The 22701-nt window shown below is 45.1% G+C and overlaps 1 long non-coding RNA gene and 1 pseudogene across 1 annotated transcript; both read right to left on the bottom strand.

Annotated features, from left to right (window-relative positions):
* The window catches only part of LOC145537703 (uncharacterized), a 70638-nt pseudogene that overhangs the window by 11458 nt on the left and 36479 nt on the right, over positions 1-22701 (bottom strand).
* LOC145537790 (uncharacterized) lies at positions 13782-22606 on the bottom strand. The gene is made up of 2 exons (XR_014076423.1): positions 22374-22606; positions 13782-16198 (listed from the first exon to the last, which is right to left on the bottom strand). It is a non-coding gene; the product is annotated as an uncharacterized LOC145537790 (long non-coding RNA).

Below are 22701 nucleotides of genomic sequence, written 5' to 3'. Positions count from 1 at the left end.
TGGGTCTCCCACGTTGCAGGCAGGTATCTTACTGTCTGAGCCGTGCACATCAAGTACAATGAGAATACCATGCATGTATTCCACTGACTAGCCGCCATACTCAAAGTCCAAGGTCCGGGGTCCAATTATCCTATCGAATGGTTCCTTTAATGGCTGCTACTAGTAATCCAGGTTCTAAAGTCAAAGTGAAAGCTGCTCAGGTGTGTCTGAGTCTTTGCGACTCCACGGACTCAGCCGCCCATGGAATCCTTTAGGCCGGAATACTGGTGTGGGTAACCTATCCCTTCTCCAGCGGATCTTCCTCATCCAGGAATTGAACCGGGGTCTCCTGCATTGCAGGCGGATTCTGTACCAACTGAGCTACCAGAGAAGCCCAATCTGGGCAGTAAGGTCAACCTCTAAACTGCATGCCCTATTACAAAGTGATGTGCACAGAATTAGATACGTACGAATAAGAAGGCTTCTAAGGAGCAAAATAGCCAAGTGGTTGGTATTGAAAATATCTATATATGAAAGAGTTGAGAGGTTCCAGGGAGATGTCTTGATTACGAAGCTTGCAGGAAAAGGAAAAAAAAAATGGAAGACAGACCTTGCAGGCCCACATTCATTCCATAATTCAGCTCCAACAGCTGAAATCGTTATCTATTGCATACACTATCCTCTGAGGCAGAAAAGGTTAAAGCTTAGAGTTTGGCAACTGCTAATCTGATCCAATTGCTCATCTAATCCACAGACTGGGAGCTGACTGTGGCTCAGATCATGAACTCCTTATTGCCAAATTCAGACTGAAATTGAAGACAATGGAGAAAACAAGAAATCATTCAGGTATGACCTAAATCAAATCCCTTATAACTATACAGTGGAAGTGAGAAATAGATTTAAGGGACTAGATCTGACAGACAGACTGCCTGATGAACTATGGACGGAGGTTCGTGACATTGTACAGGAGACAGCGATGAAGACCATCCCCATGGAAAGAAATGCAAAACAACAAAATGGCTGTCTGAGGAGGCCTTAAAAACAGCTGCGAAAAGAAGGGAAGTCAAAAGCAAAGGAGAAAAGGAAAGATATACCCATGTGAATGCAGAGCTCCAAAGAATAGCAAGGAGAGATAAGAAAGCTTTCCTCAGTGATCAATGCAAAGACATGGAGGAAAACAGAGACCTCTTCAAGAAAATTAGAGATACCAAGGGAACATTTCATGCAAAGATGGGCTCCATAAAGGACAGAAATGGTAGGGACCTAACAGAAGCAGAAGATAGTAAGAAGAGGTGGCAAGAATACACAGAAGAACTGTACAAAAAAGATCTTCACGACCCAGATAATCACAATGGTGTGATCACTCACCTAGAGCCAGACATCCTGGAAGGTGGAATAAGTGGGCCTTAGGAAGCATCACTACGAACAAAGGTAGTGGAGGTGATGGAATTCCAGTGGAGCTATTTCAAATCTTGGGAGATGATGCTGTGAAAGTGCTGCACTCAATATGCCAGCAAATTCGGAAAACTCTGCAGTGGCCACAGGACTGGAAAAAGTCAGTTTTCACGCCAATCCCAAAGAAAGGCAATGCCAAAGAAAGTTCAAACTACTGCACAATTGCACTCATCTCACACGCTAGTAAAGTAATGCTCAAAATTCTCCAAGCCAAGCTTCAGCAATACGTGAACCGTGAACTTCCAGATGTTGAAGCTGGTTTTAGAAAAGGCAGAGGAACCAGAGATCAAATTGCCAACATCCGTTGGATCATCCAAACAGCAAGACAGGTCAAGAAAAACATATATTTCTGCTTTCTTGACTATGCCAAAGCCTTTGACTGTTTTTCCATGACAAGTTCTAACAGCTGCTTCCTGACCTGCATACAGGTTTCTCAAGAGGCAGGTCGGCTGGTCTGGTACACCCATCTCTTTCAGAATTTTCCACAGTTCTTTGTGATCCACATAGTCCAAGGCTTTGGCATACTCAACAAAGCAGATAGGTGTTTTTCTCGAACTCTCTTGTTTTATCGATGATCCAACGGATGTTGGCAATTTGATCTCTGACTCCTCTGACTTTTCTAAGACCAGCTTCAACATCTGGAAGTTCACGGTTCACTTATTGCTGAAGCCTGACTTGGAGAATTTTGAGCATTACTTTTCTAGCGTGTGAGATGAGTGCAATTGTGCGGTAGTCTGAGCATTCTTTGGCCTTGCCTTTCTCTGGGACTGGAATGAAAACTGACCTTTCCTGGCTCCTCATGAATAGTATGAAAAGGCAAAAGATAGGACGCTGGAAGATGAACTCCCCAGGTCACTAAGTTCGTAACGCTGTCCAGGAGGCAGTGATGACAACCATCCACAAGAAGAACTGCAAAGAGGCAAAAGGTTGTCTGAGAAGGCCTTTCAAATAGCTGAACAAAGAAGGGAAGTGAGAAGCACTGGAGAAAAGGAAAGATGTATCCACCCGAATGCAGAGTTCCAAAGCATGGCAAGGAGACAGCAGATAGCCTTCTTAAGCATTCAGTGCAAAGAAATACAGGAAAACAATACACTGAGAAAGACTAGAGGTCTCTTCAAGAAAATTAGACATACCAAGGGAATATCTCATGCAAAGAGGGGCACAATCATGGACAAAAATGGCATGGACCTAACGGAAGCAGAAGATACTAAGAAGAGGTGGCAAGAATACATAGAAGAACTACTGACAATGACCGAGATAACCACGATGGTGTGCTCACTCACCTGGAGCCAGACTTCCTGGATTGACAAGTCAACTGGGCCTTAGGAAGCACCAGTACGAACAAAGCTAGTGCAGGTGATGGAATTTCGGCTGAACTATTTCAAATCCTAAATGATGAGGCTGTGAGAGTGCTGTACTCCATATGCCAGCAAATTTGGAAAACTCAGCAGTGGCCACAGTACTGGAAAAGGCCAGTTTTCATTCCTATCCCAAAGAAACACCACGTCAAAGAATGTTCAGACTACCAACAGTTGCACTCATCTCACACATTAGGCAAAGGAAGGCTCAAAGTCTCCAAGTCTTCAACAGTAAGTGAAACGAGAACCTCCAGATGCTCAAGCGGGACTTCGAAAAGGCAGAGGAACCAGAGAGCAAATTGCCAACATCCGATGGATCACAAAAAAGCACGAGAATTCCAGAAAAACACGTACTTCTGCTTCACTGAGTACGCTAGAGCCTTGGCCTGTGTGAATCACACCAAGCTGTGGAAAATTCTTAAGGAAATGCTAATACCAGAACACCTTACCTGCCGCCTGAGAGATCTGTATGCAGCTCAGGAAGCAACAGTTAGAATAGGACGTGGAACAATGGACTGGTTCCGAATAGGGGGAAAGGAGTACGTCAAGTCTGTATAGTGCCACTTTGATTTTTTAAGTTATATGCACAGTACATCATACAAAAGGCCGGATTCGATGAAGCACAACCTGGAATCAAGATGGCCGGGAGAAATATCGCTAACCTCAGATATGCAGATGACACTACCCTTTGGCAGAAAGCGAGGTGGAACTGAAGAGTCTGGCCTGACGAGAGTGACAGTGGGCAGTGAAAAATCTGGCTTAGAACTCAACATTCAAAACACTAAGTTCATGGCAACCGGTCTCATCACTTCAGGGTGAATAGAAAGGTAAACAGTGGAAACACGGACACGTTTTACTTTCCTCAACTCCAACATCACTCCAGATGCTGAATGCAGCCATGGGATTCAAACACCCTTGCTCCTTGGAAGAAAACCTATAACACAGCTAGACAGCATATTAAAAAACAGAGACATTAAACTACTGACAAAGGCCCATCCAGTCAAAGCTATGGCTTTTCACATAGTCATGGACAGACGTGAGAACCGGACCATAAAGAAAGCTGAGTGCCAAAGAATTGATGTTTCTGAACTGTGGTGTTGGAGAAGACTCTTGAGAGTCCCCAGGAATGCAAGATCAGCCAGGCAGTCCTAAAGAAAATCAGTCCTGAATGTTCATTGGAAGACTGATGCTGAAGCTCCAACTGTTGGCTACCTGATGCGAAGAACTGGCTCACTGGAAAAGACGCTAACCCTGGGAAAGCCTGAAGGCAGGAGGAGAAGGGGATGAGAGAGGATAAGATGGTTGGATGGCATCACTGACTCAACGCACATGAGTCTGAGCAAGCCGGGGGGAGCTGGTGATGAATAAGGAAGCTTGGTGTCCATGGGGTCACAAGGAGTCGGACACGACTGAGTGACTCAACTGAACTGAACTGAATAATGCTTACGAGAACAGTCCACTATAGCTGAGTCCTGGCTCCAGCTCTATTAAGTATTCTAAGTGTTGGAACAAGTCTGATACAGCAAGTCTCCAGCAAGTTCCACACAACCCCCCAAATATCTGCTGAATTTCTAAGTGGTGACACTGCATGTAGTCTAGTCTAGTGCGTAGGCAACGGCAACCCACTCCAGTACTCTTGCCTGGAAAATCCCATGGACGGAGCATGGTGGGGGTCGCCAAGAGTTGGGCACGACTGAGCGACTTCCCTTTCACTTTTCACTTTCATTCATCGGAGAAGGTAATGGCAACCCACTCCGGTGCTCTTGCCTGGAGACTCAGGGACTGGGGAGCCTGGTCGGCTGCCGTCTGTGGGGTCGCACAGAGTCAGACACGACTGAAGCGACTTAGCAGCAGCAGTATGCTGAGGCATTAAGATTGTAAAAGCTCACTGAGGCCAGCGACCACATTTCTTTATTAAATTTGGAAATACGTCCCCAAGGCCTGCAGGCATGTCTGAAGCAGCTCCCACCACCTCAAAAAGCCAGCTTGTAGCTCATAGATCTCCCCTTCGTTCTCCTTTCCAACTCCCTCCATCATATCACCAACCTGTAGCATTCTCTGTCCTCGGCCTGGGAAAGATTCTCTGTTCTTGCAGTCCTCACTGTCTTCCACGAGTCCCCATTTACTGTCCACATTTTGGGCTGCCTGCTGACTGACTGAAAACCTTTGAGGAATGGAAATTAGAGGTTGCAGACAGGCCTGCAGTGAAATTTATTAAGTTCCATAGAGGGAACCTGCACTTCATTTTAGCTAGGCTGAGTGTTAGTAGTGATTTGAATCCTATTGACCTGATCATCTGGGAGATCAGCATTTTCTCTCCAAAACTGGCACTAAAGGCTTCTATATGGCTTCACTTTGAGTGTCCGTCTTCTCCAAGGCCTACTCTACCTGTAGTGTGACCTCCAATTATTCTCAGTTGAGTATGCCTTGGGCCTGATGTGCTGCAGTAGAGAGTCTTTCGGGCGTGGCTAAGGTGGACGGTGGAGAGGTCTTGCTAGCAGAGTTTCTCGAGCTGGTAGAGGACTTGAAGTCTATACTCTTTGTCAATACTGGGGACATGCCCCTGGCATGGCTGCAGGTGTTAATGGTGAGCTTGTGTGGAGCTGTGGTTTTGCTGCTCATAGAGGCCCTTGTTGGGGTTGAGGACCATGCACCTCTCCATGGGTTGGGGCCCTTCAGTCTGGACTAGATTGTATTCCTGTTTTGTTTTTGCTTTTTTTTTTTTTTCCAGATATGTAGTTTGGAAGCTAGAATGGTGACCTCTTTGGGGGTCCCAGGAATCCAGAGGACTGGAGAGAAGAGTGGCGGCCACAGACAATAGACTCTGCCATGGAGAAGATGACACCAGCAAGCCCACCTGGCCAACTGTGTGGGGGACAGGCCCAGGCGGCTCCAACAGTTTGGGTGGCCTTGTGCCAGTACTCTTGCCTGGAAAATCCCATGGACGGAGGAGCCTGGTAGGCTACAGTCCACGGGGTCGCTGAGAGTCGGACACGACTGAGCAACTTCACTTTCACTTTTCCCCTTCATGCACTGGAGAAGGAAATGGCAACCCACTCCAGTATTCTTGCCTGGGGAATCCCAGGGATGGCGGAGTTTGGTGGGCTGCGGTCTATGGGGTCACACAGAGTCGGACACGACTGAAGCGACTTAGCAGCAGTAGCAGTAGTGATCCTCTAGGCTGCCTCATGGCTGCTGAAGCCTACTGTCTTGGTGAGGGGAGGTTTAAGGAGGCATGGTGACCATGACATCACAACAATGTGATTTCACTAAAGCGACAGGCAACAATGCCTTGGGCACTACCATTTGCCACCTAGGATTTAGAAAGAGATGTATGGGAAGGATAAAAGGAGAGGACTGTATCTTTTTCACGAGGACAGACTGCCTTCCTGATGTGCTTATCTTCTTCTACCACCTCCTGTGGATTATGCTCATTCTGATATTTCATAGGCCAACTTGACCCATGAAATAAGAATACGTTCTAGCCCAGCTGAGTCTCTAAAGAGGCACTGAAAGCTCTTAGGGAGCATTAGGAATCTTTAAGGATTTTCAGTTGATGGGAAAGAGAGTTCTTAGCCATTTTCCATTCCCTGAAAACACATGTAAGAAAAGGACACCTCTTCTGGAACTGACTTCTTTTCAAGAGAAAGTGCAGGTACTGGTTTGCTAGGGTTGCCATAACAAAGTGCCCCACACCAGGCAGCTTCAATAAATGTTTTCTCAAACTCCTGGGGATCGAGTCAGTAATCAAAGGGTCAGCACATTTGTCTTCTTCCGGCGTCTCTTTTGGATTGAGACTGGCCATTGTTTGCCTTTGTCTTCACATAGTAATGTCTCTGTGTTGTTTGTGACTGATCTCCTTTTCTTATACAGTACCAGTCGTATTAACCCAACCACCTATATAGAGGCCCTATTTCCAGAAAGGGTCAGAAAGAAATTATAATTTATGCAGTATGACTACATATAAAATACAGAGAGTTAGAGCTTCAACATACACACTTTGAGAGAATACAGTTTATTCCATGATATGGATTTTTGTTCTTTCCACTTGGTACTGCCGTATCTGTCTCCCAGAGTTCAACCTACGAAGTAGGTCTCCACAACACAGAAAACAACTGGTTAAGAAAAACGGATTGTCCAGGGGTAACACAGACGAAGACAAAATTCAGAATTTATAACCAATCTAGAAATCCTCTCCTCAAAGACACAAGGGAAGGAAAACATTCTATTTTTGAGTAAGTATTAAACCATAATATGACACACACATAAGAAGCAAATTGCTGAACGATGGAAAAGATAAAAGATATACTCTATATATGTATCCTAGCAAATCAGTTCATGACAACGTTTTCAAAATAATAAGGAGTCCTCAAGGAAGACCAGATGACAAACTTTGTCACACTTTGTCCTAAATTCACCCGGTAACTGCGGGAGCTCTCAATGTCTGCTAACGTGCCTTACACAGAAGAAAAAACTGCTCATATTTTTATGACTGCATGTGGTTTTGAAATGAGGCATTCTCTCAAGAGAGTCTGTTAACCTCCATAGACTTGAGAGATAAGGTGTTACTGTAACCTAACACCCCTGTACCCAACATCCTTGGGCCAAGCAATATCGAAACATTAGAATTTAAAGCCGAGATATGTTTTGTTGCAGAGCCGTGCATGGAGATGGGTGGCATATGCCTTTAAAATCCTCAATCTACCTAAAGAAACAAAAGACTGACATATGGAAAAGTATAAAGCACTGATGAAAGAAATCAAACAGGACACAAATAGATGGCAAAATATACTGTGTTCATGGATCAGAAGAATCAATATGGTGAAAAGGAGTATACCACCCAAAGCAATCTATAGATTCAACGCAATACCTATCAAGCTACCAGTGGTATTTTTCAGAGAACTAGAACAAATAAGTTCACAGTTTGTATGGAAATACAAAAAACAAAAAAACAAACCTCGAATAGCCAAAGCAATCTTGAGAAAGAAGAATGAACCTGGAGGAATCAACCTGTCTGACTCCAGGCTATTCTACAAAGCAACAGTCATCAAGACAGTATGGTACTGGCACAGAGATAAGTCCACGCACCTATGGACACTTTATCTTTGACAGAGGAGGCAAGAATATACAATGAAGACCAGACAATCTCTTTCAGAAGTGGTGCTGGGAAAACTGGTCAACCACTTGTAAAAGAATGAAACTAGAACACTTTCTAACACGGTACACACACACACACACAAAACTCAAAATGGATTAAAGATCTAAACGTAAGACCACAAACTATAAAACTCCTAGAGAAAAACATAGGCAAAACACTCTCTGACACAGATCACAGCACGATCCTCTATGACCCCCCTCCCAGAGTAAACAAATGGGACCTAATTAAACTTAAAAGCTTTTGCACAACGAAGGGGACTAGAACCAAGGGGAAAAGCCTGCCTTCAGAATGGCAGAAACTAATAGCAAGCAAAGCAACTGAGAAAGAATTAATCTCAAAAATACACAAGCAACGCCTGCAGCTCAATTCCAGAAAAATAAGCGAGCCGATGAAAAAATGGGCCAAAGAACTAAGCAGACATTTCTCCAAAGAAGACATACAGATGGCTAACAAACACATGAAAGATGCTCAACATCACTCATTATTGGAGAAATGCAAATGAAAACCACAATCAGGTACGATCTCACACCGGTCAGAATGGCTGCTATACAAAAGTCTACAAACAATACACGCTGGCGAGGGTACGGAGAAAAACGAACCCTCTTACACTGTCGTTGGGAATGCAAACTTGTACAGTCACTATGGAGAACAACGGGAGTTCAGTTCAGTTCAGTCACTCAGTCGTGTCCATCTCTTTGCGACCCCATGAATCGCAGCACTCCAGGCTTCCCTGTCCATCACCAACTCCCGGAGTTTACCCAAACCCATGTCCATCGAGTCGGTGATGCCATCCAACCATTTCATCCTCTGTTGTCCCCTTCTCATCCTGTCCCCAATCCTTCCCAGCACCAGGGTCTTTGCAAATGAATCAACCCTTCGCATGAGGTGGCCAAAGTATTGAAGTTTCAGCTTCAACATCAGTCCTTCCAATGAACACCCAGGACTGATCTCCTTTAGGATGGACTGGTTGGATCTCCTTGCAGTCCAAGGGACTCTCGAGAGTCTTCTCCAACACCACAGTTCAAAAGCATCAATTCTTCGGTGCTCAGCTTTCTTCACCGTCCAACTCTCACATCCATACATGACCACTGGAAAAACCATAGCCTTGTCTAGATGGACCTTTGTTGGCAGAGTAGTATCTCTGCTTTTTTTTTTTTTAAATACATTTATTTATTTTACTGGGGGCTAATTACTTTACAATATTGTAATGGTGTTTGCCATACATTGACATGAATCAGCCATGGGTTTACACGTGTTCCCCATCCTGAACCCCCCTCCCACCTCCCTCCCCATCCCACCCCTCTGGGTCATCCCATTGCCCCAGCCTCGAGCATTTGCCTCATGCGTTGAACCTGGAATGGTGTTCTGTTTCACATATGATAATATACACGTCTCAATGCTATTCTCCCAGAACGTCCCAACCTCACCTTCTCCCTCAGAGTCCATAAGACTGTTCTATCTCTGCTTTTAAATATGCTATCTAGGTTGGTCATAACCTTCCTTCCAAGGAGTAAGCGTCTTTTAATTTCATGGCTGCAGGCACCATCAGCAGTGATTTTGGAGCCCAGAAAAATACAGTCTGATGCTGTTTCCACAGTTGCCCCATCCATTTCCCATGAAGTGATGGGACCAGATGCCATGATCTTAGTTTTATGAATGTTGAGATTTAAGCCAACTTTTCCACTCTCCTCTTTCACTTTCATCAAGAGGCTCTTTAGTTCTTCTTCACTTTCTGCCATAAGGGTGGTGCCATCTGCATATCTGAGGTGATTGATATTTCTCCTGGCAATCTTGATTTCAGCTTGCATTTCTTCCAGCCCAGCATTTCTCATGATGTACGCTGCATGTAAGTTAAATAAGCAGGGTGGCAATATATAGCCTTGACATACTCCTTTTCCTATTTGGAAACAGTCTGTGGTACCATGTCCAGTTCTAACTGTTGCTTCCTGACCTGCATACAAATTTCTCAAGAGACAGGTCAGATGGTCTGGTATTCCCATCTCTTTCAGAATTTTCCACAGTTTATTGTAATCCACAGAGTCAAAGGCTTTGGCATACTCAATAAAGCAGATAGGTGTTTTTCTCGAACTCTCTTGCTTTTTCGATGACCCAGCAGATGTTGGCAATTTGAGCTCTAGTTCCTCTGCCTTTTCTAAATCCAGCTTGAACTTCTGGAAGTTCACGGTTCACGTATTGCTGAAGCCTGGCTTGGAGAATTTTGAGCATTACTTTACTAGCGTGTGAGATGAGTGCAACTGTGCAGTAGTCTGAGCATTTTTTGGCATTGCCTTTCTTTGGCATTGGAACGAAAACTGACCTTTTCCAGTCCTGTGGACCCTGCTGAGTTTTCCAGATTTGCTGGCATATCGAGTGCAGCACTTTCACAGCATCATCTTTCAGGATTTGAAACAGCTCCACTGGAATTCCATCACCTCCACTAGCTTTGTTCGTAGTGATGCTTTCTAAGGCCCACTTGACTTTACATTCCAGGATGTCTGGCTCTGGGTGAGTGATCACACCATCGTGATTATCTGGGTCGCGAAGATCTGTTTTGTACAGTTCTTCTGTGTATTCTTGCCACCTCTTCTTACTATCTTCTGCTTCTGTTAGGTCCACCCCATTTCTGTCCTTGATCGAGCCCGTCTCTGCATGAAATGTTCCCTTGGTACCTATAATTTTCTTGAAGAGATCTCTAGTCTTTTCCATTCTGTTGTTTTCCTCTATTTCTTTGCATTGATCGCTGACGAAGGCTTTCTTATCTCTCCTTGAACAACGTGAAGATTTCTTAAAAAACTGGAAATAGAACTGCCATACGACCCGGCAATCCCACTGCTGGACATACACACTGAGGAAACCATAACTGAAAGGGACTCGTGTACCCCAATGTTCACCGCAGCACTGTTTACAATAGCTAGCACATGGAAGCAACCTAGATGTCCATCGGCAGATGAACAGAGAAGAAAGCTGTGATCCATACACCCAACGGAATATTACTCAGCCATTAAAAAGAATGCCTTAGAATCAGTTCTAATGAGGTGGATGAAACTGGAGCCTATTACACAGAGCAAAGCAAGCCAGAAAGATAAAACACAAATACATCACATTAACGCATATATATGGACTTTAGAAAGATGATAACGACGACCCTATATGCGAGACAGCAGAAGAGACACAGATGCAAAGAACAGACTGCTGGACTCTGCGGAAAAAGGCGAAGGTGGGATGATTTGAGAGAATAGCATTGAAACACGTATATAATGTGAAATAGATCGCCAGACCAGGTTCGATGCATGAGACAGGGTGCTCAAGGATGGTGCACTGGGATGAATGACCCTGAGGGATGGGATGGGGAGGGAGGTGGGATGGAGGGTCAGGATGGGGAATGCATGTACACCCAGGGCTGTTTCATGTGAATATATGGCAAAAGCCACCACAATATTGTAAAGTAATTAGCCTCCAATTAATACAAATTTTAAAAAAGAGGTAAAAAAGCAAGCTTAGAAAATATTTTAACAGAGTGATAATAAAAACACAGTATATCAGAATTCATGAGATGCATGTCTACAAGTGCTCATAATTTTAAATGCTTGTATTAAAAAAGAATAAAAGCCTAAACCAATGGAAAAAAAAAAAAACAACAAAAAACAGAACTCCCTCAAAGCTTTCAGCACAGACTACATTTAGGAAAGGTGAGGAAGGGTTGTGATTAGCTGTTGCAAACTTCTTGCTGTCCGATCTTGTGTTCTTGAGGTAAGGTGGTGGTCAGCTAACTGTGTTCCTGTAATCCTCGAGGGAAGCAAATATTATTCCCGATTCCCTATTTCCTGAAAGGAAAGGTAAGGGGACGGGGTCCGTTACGACTGCAGGGGCCCCAGGCACTGGGGAGATGAACACGCACCCCCAGAGAGGATTCCCTCGGGTTCACACAAAAAACACGGATGCAAGTCAGCATCCTTGATCTCAAACGATGTGCCTGGACATCAGACTCTGTTAAATAAGGACTCAAAGTGAGGTCGCTCAGTCATGTCCAACTCTTCTGCTACCTCATGGACTGTAGCCCACCAGGCCACTCTGTCCATGGGATTGCCCAGGCAAGAATACTGCAGTGGGTTGCCATTTCCTTCCCCAGGGGATCTTCCCGACCCAGGGAAAGAAACCTGGGCCTCCAAGATTGCACGCAGACTCTTTACTATCTGAGCCACCAAGGAAGCCCTTAATGACAACACCTTTTTTAGGGGCTCAGCATGCTTCCGCTGCATAACTCCATGCCTGTCATTTTAGATTTCTGTCACCCAGAAAAGACATGAGTTCTTGATTATTTTAGGGGAAATTTTCAGTTAACTGTGGCTCTGGGAAAACCAAGGAGTGTGAAAGGAAAACAGTGCTGACAGGCTGACCTTTCTGCCTGGGGGTGGGAGTGTCTTCGTGGTTACAAAACTGAGTGGCCCTCTTGCTCCTCTGGGGAAGAATTCAGCCAAAGTCCTGGGTCAGAACACAGGGTGGGGCTGGGAGAAGATCTCTACCTAGAGTGAGGAAACCCCATCCTTGCCCAGGACAACCTTTCAGATATCGGTCACAGCCACTGCCCCTTCCTCTTCCATGGGCAGAAACGGCTTTGAGCTTGGCCCTTCTAAAAGGCAGAGATCCCACAGGCAAGGCTTCTAACCTGCAAAAGGAACTTCAGCACCTCTCTTTTCTGCCATGTGATTAAAAAATACCCTGTCCTTGTTGATTAGCTAGTCTGATACCTCTTTGCGCAAAGGGCAACCACAAAAAAGTCCTTTCTCTCTCTCATCTTGCAAAAGCAAGCAGCTGGCTTTGTAGAGTGGTTACTGCCCTGAAAGAGTCCCACTGGAACTCTTCTCCAAATTAAAAAACAAACAAACAAACAACAACAAAAAAACAGGAGTATGCAATCCGAAAACTTTCCGGGCTTGACGCACTCTTGGGGGGGTTTCACTTAGAAACTAAAACGTTTTAATTTCTAAAGGATATGGATGGTTTACTGGGGCAGTGGGGAGGGAGAGGAAAGGCCATGGAAAATTCCATTTGTCCTTAAATTTGGGAGTATATACTCACCTGTAGTCTCAAAAAGAAGTGAATTTCTTAAAGGTCAACATTGCAAAAGCGACCCCACCCAACTAGCCCACTTACATCAGACTTAGGTCGCTGTCTTGTACATTAAAACAGGACTTTTGAAGAGAAGGCTGGAAATGACTTATATGACACAGGTAAGTGGAGTCACGGTCCTGAAGCGAGCTCCCTTAGCCTCTGCTCTGGGATCTCTAGCTAGAAAAGCCATCTTTCGATCTGAGGATTCAGATTCTGTGTATAAGCTGCACTCCTAACTAAAGATCACTTGGAGGTCACCAAGCACTCTCCAAAACACCCGTCACTTAATAAACTTGTAAGTGAAAGCACACCTTTGAAAAGATGCTCAACTGCAGAGTCTGACATGAAGTCGATTCTTCAAGACCGAAATCATCCTCAGGTGGCTCTGGATTTCAACCTCTGTGAAGTTCCTCTAACTGACTTACTGTTTCAGAATCACCCTTTGCATAAACGTCCCACCACACTCAGAGGATCCTAGAGAAACTTCCTTCAGACACCAGTCAGAGGAAAAGCTCAGCTTCATTTGATCAACTGGAGTGTTTTCTATTTAGGGGGGAAACATGAGCTCTTTGAAAGCACTCATATGTTTTTCCCTTTTCCCTCTGACTGCCAGCAAGCTCGGGACCAAAATGGAAGACTGACTTTGCTAATTCTGAAGGCCGAAATAGTTATTTCTGTATGCAAAGTTTCTCCAGATCTCTCACTATTCTATTTTCATCTTTCTTTTTTTTTCAAATAAAGTTATTTATTTTAGTTGGGGGCTAATTACTTTACAATATTGTAGTAGTTTTTGCCATACATTGACATTTTCATCTTTCTCACTGTCTTGATATCCATTTTGTCAGTATATCTGAAATCCTTTCCGGAAGCAGTGAAAAAACCCACAACCAAATGAACAATCTACTTCAGAAAGAGAAGAATAGTATAAATGTATCATTCATAGGAACACTGCTATCTGGGACCCAAGAATTCCACAAACTTCATGGAATAAATGCTACTCCTGTTGCTTTCTACAGCATCAGAAGTGGTCCCTCAAACCCCAATCCACACAGAATTGGATGTTTCAGATGCCATTCATAATTTTAAGGAATGGGGTGGTGATCCATCCTTCCTGACTAACCCAACTGCTCTCTCTCTTCCTGCCCTGTATCACGGAGAGATATTCCATCCTCTTTCAATGAACTGCAGGAACTGAGGTTCTGGAACAGTTCCCAATGATACAAACACGGAGGAAAAAAGCTCAAAACTCATCCCCCCTCCTGCTTTAAGCAGCAAGACTAAGAAAACCCCAGGGGACACACAACTTGTAGATGGGTCCTGTCAGAAGCTGTGTGTTGTCTGTTTTGTCACTAAGCCGTGTCCAGCTCTTTTGTGACCCCATGGATTATACAGCCCACCAGATTCCTCTGTCCACGAAGTCTCCAGGCAAGACTACTGGAGTAGGTTTCCATTTCCTTCTCCAGGAGATCTTCCCGATACGAGCATCAAATTTGCGACCCCTGCATTGGCAGGCAGATTCTTTACCACTGAGCTACATGATTAAGCCTGGCTATCCGTGTATGTAACTCACAAAGTACAAAAGGTTTTATGGCTACAATATCCAATTTGTCCTTAGGCCATGTTTCTCCTGGGCCTTAATTAATTCTTATCTTTCTTGGGCATATCAACACACACTTGCCAAGCCAGCTGAGAAATTTGCTGACTGCTTTGCCAATGGACCGAATATCTTTCAAATCATTCCTATGTTCCACTGTGGTGTCTGCCAACATGCCTGGCATGTGGCAGGTTTGAGAGAAGCCTCTGCTGGTTCAGTCCCTAACAACAGCAACGGGGGAACTGCTAAGACTCAGGCAGCAGTTCACAACTAGGGGAGATTTAGCTTTGTCAAGACACTTTTGAAGGCCACCGCTGGGTAGATGCTACTGACATCCAGTTGGTAAAGACCAGGGATACTGCTAAACATGCCTCAATACACAGGACAAAGAATTATCCAGCATAAAAAGCTAATAGCGCCAAGGTTGAGAAGCCTCGGGCCCATGTCAGGTAAATGCAAATATGGCAGAATACGGGCTCAGGTGTGCATCCTACAATGCCCCTTGAACTTCTACAGGCCTAAAGAAGAACTCAGCAGTCTGGTGCCACCCACTCGGGAAGTCTTATACTCGAGTGAGAAAATGTATTTTGAAATGCCTGGGCAGTGTGAGGGGAGGTAAGGGAGAAGAAACTCATCAAGGTCTTTGAACTGAACACTTTTATCAATATCAGCCCTGTACAATGTTTTAACATTGATAACCATGTGAGGCATGTAAGTGAACATATTGGAAACAAAACTGCTTAGGTTCACAATGACCTGACTGCTAGAAGCAGCTATTACTTTCTAAGAGACTTCTTCTCCTGTGCTCAAAATCAACCACATTGGGTATCAAGGAGGTAAATGGTAGGCAGGGCCAGCTCAAGTCCTTGTCCTGCTCAGTAACTAGCTAGGGGACTTGGAGCTAATCCGAGCTTGGTTGTGCCACACTTCATGACGTCTGAGGGCGACATGACGTGTGATACTACAAATGGCAAGGTGACATCCTAAAACCAAATCAAGAAACCAGAAACTGGTACAGTCACTTACCCTCCTGCTTGGGAGATGGTTCTTTGGGTTCCTTCCTAGTGTTTCAACCCTCCAGCGGAGAAAGGTCTTCTTCTAAATCTATGACAAGTCCGCTCTCTGAATCAGAATCCAGGCCCAAATGCACTCTTGGGGAGTCAGTCTCACCTTTTCCCTTCAGCTTATCCTTTGTGGGAGGAGGAAAGGGTTTTTTGCTTTGTCTGAAAAGTCCTTCTCAAGCTGGGGCTCATCTTCTCCTTGACTGATTTGAGTCCACTTTTTCACAGACTGGTGACCTGCTTTCAGCTCCTCTTCCATCTCCACGGGATTTGGCACTTTGGGCATTTTTTTTTTTTTTGATAGCAGATGGCTCTTTGACCATCTGAGCCACCTCTTTGTCTTCAGCATCTTCTGGCTCATTCTTGGACCTCTGCTCCTCATCACCGATAGAGTTACTTCCGCTACTATCTGACTTCTCAGAATGCCTTGAATCGCCAGGCCCGACAGTCATATAAACATCTTCTGAGATTTCATTTATGCCTAAATTAAAACAACAACAACAACAAGATGTCGCATACTCACAGAAAAAAAGAGCAGGACCAGAAAACCGCAAATATTTAACACGCTCAATGCTAAAATAAAAAAAAAAAAAAAAAACACGTTGCATCACACTGGCCTGGTGGGATTAGCAGTAGACTTAAGTTGCAGCTGACTACAGGTGATAAATGGAACTTGCCTGGAGAGGGTTTCCGTTACTGACATTCAAAGATGACATGGGACCAAACCATGTGAACTTCTAATTTATCCAGAGCCTAATCTTGGCAGCATGGGTAACTAACTGGGACACATAGAATGGGAGGGATGGAAGGGAACGCTACACAGGATTTGTTAAAACTGATCCATTTTCAGTTCAGTTCATTTCAGTTGAGTTCAGTCACTCAGTCGTGTCCGACTCTTTGTGACCACATGAACGACAGCACGCCAGGCCTCCCTGTCCACCACCATCTCCCGGAGTCCACTCAAACTCATCTCTGTTGAGTCAGTGATGCCATCCAACCATCTCATCCTCTGTTGTCCCCTTCTCCTCCCGCCCTCAATCTTTCCCAACATCAGGGTCTTTTCTAATGAGTCAGCTCTTCGCATCAGGTGGCCAAAGGATTGGGGTTTCAGCTACAACATCAGTCCTTCCAATGAACACACGTGACTGATCTCCTTTAGGATGGACTGGTTGGATCTCCTTACAGCCCAAGGGACTCTCAAGAGTCTCCTCCAACACCACAGTTCAAAACCATCAATTCTTCAGCGCTCAGCTTTCTGTACAGTCCAACACTCACATCCACACATGACAACTGGAAAAGCCATAGCCTCAACTAGATGGACCTTTGTTGACAAAGTAATGTCTCTGCTTTTTAATATGCTGTCTAGCTTGGTCATAACTTTCCTTTCAAGGAGTAAGCGTCTTTTAATTACATGGCTGCAATCAGCATCTCCAGTAATTTTGGAGCCCAGAAAAACAAAGTCAGCCACTGTTTCCCCATCTATCTGCCATGAAGTGACGTGACCGGATGCCATGAACTTAGTTTTCTGAATGTTCAGCTTTAAGCCAACATTTTCACTCTCCTCTTTCACTTTCACCAAGAGGCTTTTTAGTTCTGGATATCTGAAGTTATTCATATTTCTCCCGGCAATCTTGATTCCAGCTTCTGCTTCCATTTTACAGATCAGGGTAAAAAAAGAGGGCCTGAGAAGTCCCTTGTCCTGGGACACATAGAAAACCAAGACAGAGAGGCGAGACCAGAGACATGGGCTCTTGAGCCACCGCTAGGACTCTTCCCACAAATTCCCAAAGCATTAAGTCTTTTACTCTTTGTGTCCAGGACTCAAAGAAGTAAGCCAAGCCTTAAAGCAGCGGATGCAAACTCACAGCCCACAAGCCACATGGGGCGAGCAAACGTGTTATTAAGGAAGCAATGGTTTGACTCAATGCTTTCCAATCTTTCGTTATTTGTTGCTTTTAACTTAGAATACGCTGGCCAACTCAGAAATCCCGAAGTTTCACACAGAAATTAAGATGTTAGGCTTGCCGGAAAAGGCGGGAGACCTGGCCATTCTGGGTCACAGGCCTGCAAGGCTGGCTGGGGCTGAGAACTTCTGGCCCATTTCGGTTGGGGGAGCACTGTCTCCAGGTGACCCAGCTGCCCAGCCTCCATCTGGCTTCCTGCCCTGAAGCAGAGTCAACCACCATTGTGCTTCTACTGTTTTTCTACTTGTAACTGAGTCCAGAGGAAAGGCACACATTTCCATGTCTCAAGCAAAAGGAAAAACGATAAAACAGCAGGACTTTCCTACATATACAAGCAAAAATGGGCAAAAGTCTATTTCTAACAATAATTTCATTTAACCTATTTATGTTTCCTGCTCCCAGAAGTGAGCATCATCCATCTGAACGTAAACAATCTGCTACCCTACAATTATGAAAAGAGGAAATCCCCATCGACTCTGTATTGTCTTCATTCTAGAGCAACGCTTACCATGAGTGGGATCATGGAAGAGAAAATCTTAAAAGGCCAAGAGCCACAAACAGCCCAGCAGGATCAGGAGTGAACTATATCCACCTCCTCCAGGGCTCAAATGGAAAGAACCTAAAAACCAAATGTGGTTTAATTTCTGGATCTCAGGGCTGGTGCAGTTGGGAACTAAAGGTTGGACACAAGAACAACAAGCATGACCACACTTGCTTGGATACCGGAGCCCAAAGGAGGTGAATTCAGATCCTGCTCCTCTGCTTCTATTAGTTGTGTGACTGTGAACGAGTGGACTACCTCTCTGAGCCTCCGTTTCTTCCTCCGGACAATGGGTTTGATAACAGTATCAACCTTCCAGGGCAATCTATGCACAGTGCAGGGGCCATAGGAAGTCCTCCGTAAATCCTTATTGAAAATAACAAATCGAGGAGCTAGACCAGCTGCCTGGAAGAACCCAACAGGGATATGGACTGCATAGTTCATCCACGTCACTCAATGTCCTAACCAAATGGGCGAACCAGCCAGGAGTGCTTTGGTTACACAGCCTGGGTGACTCCCAACTACAGCTTCTTTCTCACCCGAAGGTCCAGAGCATCCAGTGACAAAGAAACCTGAAGATTTCTTAAAAAACTGGGTCTAGAACGGCCATACGACTCAGCAATCCTGCTGCTGGACATATACACCGGGGAAACCAGAGCCGAAAGAGACTCGTGTACCCCAATGTTCATCACAGCAGTGTTTACAATAGCTAGCACATGGAAGCAACCTAGATGTCCATCGGCAGACGAATGGAGAAGAAAGCTCTGATCCATACACACAACGGAATTTTACTCAGCCATTAAAAAGAATGCATTGGAATCAGCTCTAATGAGGTGGATGAAACTGGAGCCTATTATACAGAGCGACGTAAGCCAGAAAGATAAAACACCGATACATGATATTAACACACATATATGGAATTTAGAAAGATGATAACGATGGCCCTATATGCGAGACAGCAAAAGAGACACAGATGTAAACAACAGACTGCTGGACTCTGTGGAAAAAGGCGAGGGTGGGATGATTTGAGAGAATAGCATGGAAACATGTATAGTATGTGAAATAGATCGCCAGTCCAGGTGTGATGCATGAGACAGGGTGCTCAGGGCTGGAGCACTGGAATGAATGACCCTGAGGGATGGGATGGGGAGGGACGCGGGAGGGTCAGGATGTGAAACGCATGTACACCCAGGGCTCTTTCATGTGAATATATGGCAAAAGCCACCACAATACTGTCAAGTAATTAGCGTCCAATTGACATCCATTTTTAAAAAGAGGTAAAAAATAAAAAGAAAGCTTAGAAAATATTTTAAGAGAGTGATAATAAAAACACAGCATATCAGAATTCATGAGATGCATGTCTAGAAGTGCTCATAAATTTAAATGCTTGTATGAAAAAAGAATAAAAGCCTAAGCCAATGGAAAAAAGAAAAAAAAAAAAAACACTCCCTCAAAGTGTTCAGCAAAGGCTACGTATAAGAAAGGTGAGGGAGGGGTGTGATTAGCTGTTGCAAACTTCTTGCTGTCAGATCGTGTGCTCTTGAAGCGAGGTGGTGGTCAGCTAACTGTGTTCCTGTAATCCTCGAGGGAAGCAAATATTATTCCCTATTCCCTGTTTCCCGAAAGGAAAGGTCCCAAGCTTGACTTTCACCCTCCACGGTCCTGGTTGGGAGGGGGAGGGGTCCCTGTGCAGGCCGGTTATCCTAGTTGTGGAGCATTCGTCTAGCACCCACTCTTGTTACTTCCAGCAGTGCTCAGTCCCAGCCGGAAGAGGCATTTCTCAGTTCTCTGTGCCTTCCTCTTACCAAGGCCCCCATACACTGCCCAGCCACCTTCAATGAGCGAGCCAGGTACCCAGCATGTAGCTGGCCCTCAGCCTCCTCAGTCCACCCAGATGGAAAGCTGGGTCCTGTAGACTGTGACCCATGGAGATTGCCACAACCATTCGGTCATGGAGGTGGGGATGGAACACGTTGGCCATTGCTTTGAAACCTGGGCCAGGCCAGTCAGTGGCTCCAGCAAGGGCTCTGGGACTCTACAAGACACAGCCTGTCCCCAAGCTCCACAGTTCATTCCCCAGCCCAAGGCCCGAGGGCCTAGAGGGCTCTGTGGGAAGGCTGTAATATATCTCTCACTACACTCTGCTGAGAGGCTTTTTGTTGGTGGTGTTGGGGTTTCTAACTGCACTAAAGGTCTTGGGCTGAGGCCTGCAGCTCAGTTTTCCATCCTGCCTCTATTACAGTATCTTCCTTGATGAGCTTATTTAACCTGTGACTAAAAGTTGATAACCTGGACCATCACGGGCCATTTCCAGTAGCCCGAGGACCACAGTCTACTCTGTTTCTATAATGCAGGGATTTCAACTTCACAATGTCATGTGATGAAAAAGGTTTCGTCTTCCTCTAACTGAAATATTTAACTTAGAATAATGTCCCCTTGGACATACATTGCAAATGAGGCTACCATTTATTTATTCACTGCTAGAATTATACTTGACATGAATATGATTGAAACAATTATTATTGGGCTATAGTCGCATTACAATGTTGCTTTAGTTTCTGCTGTACGTATGTCCAAGTGAATCCATTTTAGCTGTACATATATCCCGTCATTTTTGGATTTCCTTCACAGTTAGGTCACTACAGAGCCGAGTCGAGTCCCCTTGTACTTTCACTTTTCTCAAACTGTAACTTTTTCTTAAATTTTAACTGGGGGTTAATTACCATACAATATCGTGATGGCTTCTTCCATGGGTCAACATTAATAAGCCATAAGTATACAGACGTCCCGCCCATCCTGGAGCCTCTCCCATCCCTTCCTACGCTATTTTTCTGGGTTCTTCCAGAGCACTTGCTTTGCATGCCCTGCTTCGTGAAGATGAAAACCTGAAAGATGATTTTTCTGTATAAAATATGTAATTTTCTCTATCTCACACGTGAGAACATGGGGGCACATTTTTCTATGTGAAATAGGAGATATGTACTTCATGTTTGAAAATCTATTTGTATAAGTTTCTTCATCATATTTGGAATCTTGTCTGTTTTACCTATGGATATCTGTGCATTTTTCCTACATGAATGGGGAATTCTACATATTTCAGATATGAAAAGTTGAGCACATCCTTTCTTGCATCAGAACTCTGAAATTGTACACATTTCCTATGTGAAAATCTCAATGAAATTTTACTGACATGAAGCATGTAATTAAGATATGGGGAACCAACATGGAATTGGACTTCTCTCTATTTCATAAATGAAATTCTGGGCACCACTGTTTCTTCGTGAAATACTTCATTCCTTGTATTTCTCATATATAAAACAATGACTGTCCACCATGGAATATGGAGTTCTCTATATTACCTGCACCAAAATCTAGGCATTAATTCTCCTTCATGAAAGTTGGGCTTCTCTATATTTCACATCTGATGATCAGAACGAACATTTTCCTATGAGAAATAAGGAAATCTCTGCATTTCATGTGAACCACTGGTTCTTCAGTCTCTGAAACACCTGTTTGCATTTGTGTCCCTGTGCATCAAACGTGTGTGTGTACACGTGTGTGCTTGTGGCACCTGTTTGTGTGTGTGTGTGTGTGTGTGGCCTAAGATAGGTGCTCAGTGTGAAACACCAGACATCCTAGGAGGCAGAGTGTGAGTGTTGCATCTATCCAGGCACTTAACGTGAGTGTGCCCATGTTAGCTATGCAGCCGAGAGGAAGGGAGTAAGCAATGGTCAGGAGGAGCACTTTGGTCCCCTTGAAACACTTCCAGGAGGAGCTCTGCTGCTCTGGGAAGTGCATCCGCAGGAGCACATCCTTAGCCACCGGGGTGCCTGCTCTAAGCCGTGGGCCGGGGGAAAGGCCAAGAGCTGACAGACCGCAAGCCAGGGGCTCCAGGGTGGTTTGGCTTGGGGCTGCGTTGTGGGGCCCGAACAGCGAGCTGAGGAAAGTGCGCTGCTTCATCCTCTGAGGAGAGGATGACTGCATTCCTGACACTGCTCAAGCCTAAGGCACAAGTTTAGGGATGGACTCTGCAGGCGGTGAACTTCGGTGAGGTCAGCGGTAAGCCCGCCTCCCACACCCTGCCCGTGGCTTGCAGTTCAGATCTAAGGTGAGCACCTGTGTCCCTGAGGTACCCAGGAACCCCGTCTCACCTGTGTGGATCCCTGAGCACACGGAGTCGCCCGCTGCCCCAGAGGCAATTTCAAGCTTGAGGATGGTTGCAGCGTCAGGTTCAAGTTCCTTGCCTTCGCCTCCAGCTGGCCTGGCTCGCCCAGTCGCTGGGCTGGCACATGTGCACTGTTGGTCAGGCAAACGGCTTGCCTGGACCGGCGCACTGTGCGCTGAGCCAAGTTGGGCCCCTGGGTCACGTGCTGAGAGAGTGCCCAGAATTCCAAGGGGCGTGTCCCGTGAGCCAAGCCCTTTCGACTCCATTTGATTGGTTCTGTGATGAGGTCTAGAGGTCAGGGGGTAGAGTTCAGC

Source organism: Giraffa tippelskirchi, chromosome Y (genome assembly GCF_054371585.1).
Source record: "Giraffa tippelskirchi isolate mGirTip1 chromosome Y, T2T-mGirTip1v1.2.pri, whole genome shotgun sequence".
Lineage (NCBI taxonomy): Eukaryota > Metazoa > Chordata > Mammalia > Artiodactyla > Giraffidae > Giraffa > Giraffa tippelskirchi.
The sequence above is the reverse complement of the archived record's forward strand: the minus strand, read 5'-3'. Positions and strand labels throughout refer to the sequence as shown.